The sequence below is a fragment of the Lactuca saligna genome, chromosome 1 (assembly GCF_052625555.1).
Source record: "Lactuca saligna cultivar CGN05327 chromosome 1, ASM5262555v1, whole genome shotgun sequence".
NCBI classification, from domain to species: Eukaryota; Viridiplantae; Streptophyta; class Magnoliopsida; order Asterales; family Asteraceae; genus Lactuca; species Lactuca saligna.
Genome location: NC_136417.1, coordinates 20,882,702 through 20,890,010, shown reverse-complemented (window position 1 = coordinate 20,890,010; position 7,309 = coordinate 20,882,702). Strand labels below are relative to the sequence as shown.

The 7,309-nt window shown below is 31.7% G+C and overlaps 1 pseudogene across 1 annotated transcript; it reads left to right on the top strand.

Moving 5' to 3' along the window:
* Positions 1-1,330: 1,330 nt before the first annotated feature.
* Positions 1,331-3,685, top strand: LOC145027440 (protein NRT1/ PTR FAMILY 5.10-like; annotated as a pseudogene). Its single transcript, XR_013675363.1, has 4 exons — positions 1,331-1,578; positions 1,648-1,865; positions 2,124-2,656; positions 2,734-3,685. The product of XR_013675363.1 is annotated as a protein NRT1/ PTR FAMILY 5.10-like (transcript).
* Positions 3,686-7,309: the final 3,624 nt, after the last annotated feature.

The following is a 7,309-nucleotide window of genomic DNA, read 5'->3' as shown; positions in this document are numbered from 1 at the left end:
ATATATATTAATCGACTAAAATACCCTTGTAATTAAATCAGATGACATTTTTCATTTATATTTAATTCAAAAATATATATTAATCACTTTCTTAAAAAGAGTAAAATTGATTAGCCCACATTTATGCATACAATAACATAATAATTACTTTGAATAGAATAACCTAAGTCTCTCTGTCTCTCTCTCTCTCTCTCTCTCTCTCTATATATATATATATATATATATATATATATATATATATATATATATATATATATATATATATATATATATATATATATATATATATATATATATATATATATATATATATATATATATACATACATGTTTAATATAAAATATTTGTTTGTATACAAAAAAAAAATTATATAGAAAATATAAGTTTTTATGTAAAAATATGTTTTCTTTTGTATAAATATGATTTTATAAAGAAAAAACATATTTAAAACAAAATTTTGAGAAAAAAGTTGTAAAAATACCTGAATGTAGGATGAATTCATAACAAAATTTTAAAATTTGGATCGAAAAGGTAAATTTTGGACCAAATTTATAATAAAATTGTAAATTTTAGACCAAAATTATAAAAAATAAAAAAATAAAAAAAAAAATTAAAAATCTAGGCAAAAATGTATTTTTTGAAAGTTGATGACCTATTAGCCGGGTAAAACGGTTATATTGAATATGAAAACTGGTTTTTGTGATAATGACTAAATCGATTATAAAATTAATATGTAAGAACTTTATTATAGTTTTCCTTATACATTATATCCATTATATCCGATGGTTTTCCGAAAGTACAAAAAATGAATATTAAAAAAAAAAAAAAAAAAAAAAAAACTGATATCTTTTATGCCGCCAATGGATTCAAATTCTAGAGTCACTGTTTCTGACATTTGCATCTTTCAAGTATTACAAAGTATTACTGTGCTATGTGGTACTTTTATATTGGTATTCCATATATTTGACTTGTAGATGTTTTGGATTTGTAAATGATTTAGGTATTAGAAATTAGAAACATATCCATTGCATTAATTGAAGTCATTGAATTATTCTTGATGAGTTTAAAGAAGTTTTAGCGATAACGACAATCTTTATAAAAAAATACAAAAAGGTAATTATAATAATTTTATTTGGAATGGGTATTCGGGATTGATAAAGAACCAACCCTGGTATAGGACCAAACTTCCACCATACTATTTTAAGGATATACAATCACAAAAATTAGCTAAATTCCGGACCCACCCGTTTACGTTATTTGTTAAACAACTCACACCCATCTTTGAAAATTCTATAATCTTATCTACTTTATATACAGTTTTAACTTTTACGCAAAATATGCAATTGATAAAGCAACGACTACACAGCCATGTTGTAGACATTGAGTAACAAACAACACCCGAATAAGTTGACAACTTTGAACGGACGTTGATATGGTTGACAGTGTCACCGCCACCCACCCCGTCGCGATTGACTCACCGCTACTCAACAACTTCGTCGACGGCGTTGTCGACTACAGAGGGCGTCCGGTTCTCAGATCCAAATCCGGTTGCTGGCGATCTGCATATTTCATAATCGGTAACGTCAAGTCTCTCAGCAATATTCTAAAATTAGTAAAAATGTTTCAGCATTTAACGTTTTATGCAGGCGTTGAAGTGGCGGAGAGATTTGCATATTATGGCGTCAGTTCAAATTTAATCACATACTTAACCGGTCCCTTGGGGCAATCTACGGCTACGGCGGCGGAGAATGTCAACGCATGGTCTGGAACGGCGTCGCTTCTTCCTCTCCTTGGCGCTTTCATTGCTGATGCTTTTCTCGGCCGATACCTAACGATCATCATTGCTTCTCTGCTATATGTTCTGGTTTGCATCTTTTCATCTTTAGTTTGAATCAATCATTCTACACATTTGTCTACCATGTTCTAAAACTACATCAGCAATTATCACTAGATTAAAGAGATAGGATTTAATCATGAATTGGTTGCTCAGTTGATATCACCGGTTATCGAATTCGATGAAGTATTATTAAATTGAATTTTGAGAAATGTAGATCAAAGGATTCTAACGAACCAGTGGCTTCAGATGCAAAATAACCCTAATAACGTTGATTACAATTAACAGGCGCTTGCGTTTCTGGCTCTTTCCACTTTGATTCCTTCCAATTGTGAAACCGCCAATGGTGCCTCGCCATGTTCTCCTCAACTCCAAGTCATCCTGTTCTTCATCTCACTATACCTTGTCGCAATTGCCCAAGGTGGCCACAAACCCTGTGTTCTAGCTTTCGGGGCTGACCAATTTGATGCAGACAATCCACAAGAACGCAAAGCCAAAAGCTCGTTTTTCAATTGGTGGTATTTTGGATTATGCGCTGGTCCTGCTGTGGGAATTTTTGTCGTTAGTTACATTCAAGACAATCTTAGCTGGGTTCTCGGATTTGGGATTCCTTGCATCATCATGGTTTTTGCCATCGTCATATTCTTGTTTGGAACCGTCACTTATCGATTTGGAGAGAAAACCGAGGAGAAAAGTGCTTTTCTCAGAATTGGCCACGTGTTTGTTAATGCAGCTAGGAATTGGAACACTACACCTTCAAGAATATCATCGGAAGAGGAAGCTTCTGGAATCTTGCCATATCAAGATTCTCAACAATTCAGGTAACAGTAATTAGAATTTAGAACTCCATATTCTTGAATTCCATGTCGTTTTATTGGGTTTTTAATATCTTTTTCAGATTTCTTGACAAAGCTTTGTTTAAGGGATCAAACGAAGATGGAACTGTTTGTAATATAGATGAAGTGGAAGAAGCAAAGGCAGTTCTTAGACTAGCTCCAATATGGGTTAGTTGTTTAGGGTATGCAATTGTATTTGCTCAAACTACCACCTTATTTACAAAACAAGGCAACACCATGGACAGGTCAATCGGGTCAAATTTCAAGATTCCAGCCGCCACACTACAATCTTTCATCGGTCTCTCGGTTATGATTCTAATTCCCATTTATGACACCATCTTGGTTCCTTTTACGCGATCCATTACAAAGAAACCATCAGGTATAACCATGCTTCAGAGAATTGGAATCGGAATCCTCATTTCCATTGTTTCGATGGTGGTTGCAGCCGTTGTTGAGTCAAAAAGACTCGAAACTGCTCGTGAGTATGGATTATCAGATGATCCAAATGCAATGATTCCAATGAAGATATGGTGGTTATTACCTCAATATCTGTTGGCTGGAGCTGGTGATGTTTTTGCCATTGTGGGTATGCAAGAATTCTTCTATGACCAAATGCCAAGTGATCTCAAGAGCATGGGATTAGCCCTTTACCTCAGTATTATAGGGATTGGTAGCTTCTTAAGCAGCTTTCTGATCTCCATTGTTGGGAAGATGACAGGTGGCGATGGTGAAGATGGTTGGATATGTGATAACATGAATGGAGGGCATATTGATTATTTTTACTATCTTCTTGCGGGAATTAGTGTGGGGGTGTTTGTGATGTACATATATGTCGCAAGATCTTATGTTTATAATCGAGAAAGAGGCTTGTGATGTTGCTGAATAAGTGGTTTCTGTGAAAAAATATCAAACATGGTGTCATTGTTGTAAATTTGTAAAATGGTTGTATTGACCATTAGATGTATAATTGTTGTATATGTGTTTCTACTAATGGCAAATTTCTTTCATCCCAAAGGATCTCCTGGTTCCTGGTTTTATCAAATTGTTAGAATCCTAATTCTATGACCTTTTTTTTCAGATTTAAAAATTTAGGACGAAATTGGTAAAAATGAAACTAGCAGGATACAAATTGCGATAAATCAAACTTCGCCTATGGTTTTTGGTTTTTAATTATTAGTATAATAATAACACATGGGCCAATTTGTATTTTACTCTGTATAAAATAATCTGAAATTGAAATCGAGGTCCAAACGAGAATGCGTTGATAAGCGTGCCACTGAAATGGATGACAACGCCACCACCGGCTACTCCACCGGAGTCCACACTCCGCTGCCCAACAACTTTGTCGACGGCGCTGTTGACTACAGAGGTCGTCCAGCCGTCAGTTCTAAATCCGGTTTATGGCGATCTGCATATTTTGTTATTGGTAACGTTAACCATTCGCCTCCCCAAATCAAAATCGTCGTGAAAAGGTTTTTTCAACTTTTGATGTTTTCTGCAGAGAGATTTGCTTACTATGGCGTTAGTTCGAATTTGATTAGTTTGAATTGATGGAACTAAATAATTAAATTTACATTAGCTCGTTATTATTGAACGTGGGACTCCATAATATTTTATATTTTTTGAGCTGAAAGCTTGGAATTACATTAGAAACTCCATGAATGGATACAATACTCTGAAAATGGAGAACAATCTAATCTGAGTATGGTAGAAACATGAGTTAGTCCCTATACGATTGAGGCATTATACTTTGTTAAATCTACCTAATTATAACATTTTACTTTCAATTCTTTTGTTGTTGTGGTGACATTGCACTAATTGAATAGATTTTTCAAAGTACAACGTTGTAATGGGAAGAAATGGAAGGATGATGATGCTATAACAATTAAATCAATAAAATTACATTATTGCTATTTATGTCTTGCATTTAACTCTTAAAATTATTTAGTTGACATATACATATTTATGTCTTGCATTTAACTCTTAAAAGAAGTAACGCAAGGTTTCTTTGCGACATTTTGTCAAACTAGTGAGTACTAAAGTCAGAAACTTAGAAACATTTTGCATCTTTTCTATGTGCACTGTGGTCCTTAAATAGAAAATTATGAATTCAAAACGTTTAGACAAAGAAAAGTATAACCAACATCCAATTTGAAAAGAAGTTACAAACTTCAATAAATATCAATTAAAACTCAAGTCATTTGGACCAAAGCTTGACATTAGGATACCTCTTTATATTGGAACACGGACAAAAAGATGAAAAATATTACTATAACCTCAAATAAAGAACAAAACGTAAACGAAAACGTTACCATAACCTAAAATAAAGAACAAAAAAACTAATAGGAAATATTTTCGGGAACAAAATTGAAAAAATCAGAGGACAAAAATGTAATGGAAATATGACTTATCAAGGTAATTAACTTTTCGGTATGTTCACATCTGGGTAACTATCTTTTTTTTGTACATATCTAGGTAACAAACTTTTTGGAAGTGTTCACATATGACCATTATGACCTGCTATAGCAGGTTAAATCCTAGATGTGAAAGCTTTCAACAAGTTTGTTACCTAGATGTGTACAAAAAAAAATAGTTACCCAAATATGAACAAAACCAAAATTAAAAATTAAATTACATGAATGGTCCCTGTGGTTTGGGGGAATTTGTGGTTTTGATCGCTAACTTATTTTTTTAACTTAAATGGTCCCTACTGTTTATTTTTGTTGAACGTTTGGTCCCCGTCTTACCTAAAAATAATATTGTACCCTTATTAATTTACTTTTTTAACTAATTTTCATATCTATGTATTTATTTTTTACATATTTAAAAAAATTAATAGACCACACATATTTGTATCTCCTCGGATGATCCCTACTGTTTATTTTTAATTAATTTATTTTTTTAACTCGGATGATCGCTACTGTTTATTTTTGTTACGCGTTTGGTCTCTGTCTTATCTAAAAATACTATTTTTCCCTTATTAATTTTTTTAATTAATTTTCTTATTTATGTATTTATTTTTTATAAAAAAATTAATATACTCCACATATATGTATCTCATCACCGTAAACATGAAACCACATTTGAGAAATTTAATTTGAGTCTTACCATTCATCATCTCATCTCTGATCCTCCCCATCTTCTATTTCTTTTCCATCTTTAGTAACATCGACGTTTTCACCGTCCTTTTTTTGGTACTTCAACTCTAGCGAACCAACACCATAACCTACTGTCTCTTCATCTTTAGTGGGTTGTGGTGTTGATTCAACGGAGTTGAAGGACCGAAAAAAGAAGTGATGATGAAGACGTCGATATCACTAAAGATGAAAAATAAATAGAAGTTGAGAATGATGAAAGATGGGATGGTGAGGAAATACAGATATGTGGGGTCTACTAATTTTTCTTAAACATATAAAGCATAAGTACATAAACAAGAAAATTAATTAAAAAAATTAAGAAGGGCACAATAGTCTTTTTAAATAAGACAAAGACCAAGTTCGTAACAAAATTAAATAGTAGAGACCAACTGAGTTAAAAAATTAAATTAATTAAAAAATAAATAGTAGGGATCATCCGAGGAGATACAAATATGTGTGGTTTATTAATTTTTTTAAATATGAAAAAAATAAATACATAGATAAGAAAATTAATTAAAAAAATAAATTAATAAGGGCACAATAGTATTTTTAGGTAAGACGGGGACCAAACGCGCAACAAAAATAAACAGTAGGGACCATTTAAGTTAAAAAAATAAGTTAGCGACCAAAACCACAAATTCCCCCAAACCATAGGGACCATTCATGTAATTTAATTTTTACTTTTCGTTTTGTTCATATTTGGGTAACTATTTTTTTTTTACACATCTAGGTAACAAACTTGTTAAAAACGTTCACATATAGGATTTAACCTGCTATAGCAGGTCATAATTGTCATATGTGAACACTTGCAAAAAGTTTGTTACCTAGATATGTACAAAAAAAAAAGATAATTACTCAGATGTGAACATACCAAAAAACTAATTACCTTGATAATTCATATTCCCAAATGTAATTTACTCTAAGCTTTATCCGAATGAGAATGTAGGCCCCGTGGTTCATTTTGTCAATTAGAACACTCTGTTTGTTGATAATAAACGAAAAAAAAAAAAAAAAACCTGTTTACCTTGGACTTCATTTCTAGATACTTCTTTCAATACACATTACATTAAGTTGTTAATGGAAGTTGCATTATTCGTCTGTTTCTATATTATCGGTGTTTTTGACTTTTGAGTATATTATTTTAAAGTTTTTCTTTTTTATATTTGAAACAAATCTCTTCTCATCGTCATTTATTAGAAACTTTCCACGTTAGCTCCTTGGCTTGGGCAAAAAAATAATGTGTAATCTTTTTTTTTTTTTTTTTTTTTTTTTTTTTTTTTTTTTTTTTGTGCATATCGTAAGGGGATAAAAGATTTTACCATGCATTCGCAAACATTATTATATATATTGTAGTCACTTTTAAATCATTTTAACTTTTATTAAAATAAGAATTAGTTTACACGCCTAACCAATAAGCAGAACTTTTATTAGATTACTTAGACATGATCTTTTAATTCCACACGAGGAAAAGGAAACTATTAATTCCATAGATATAAAACTA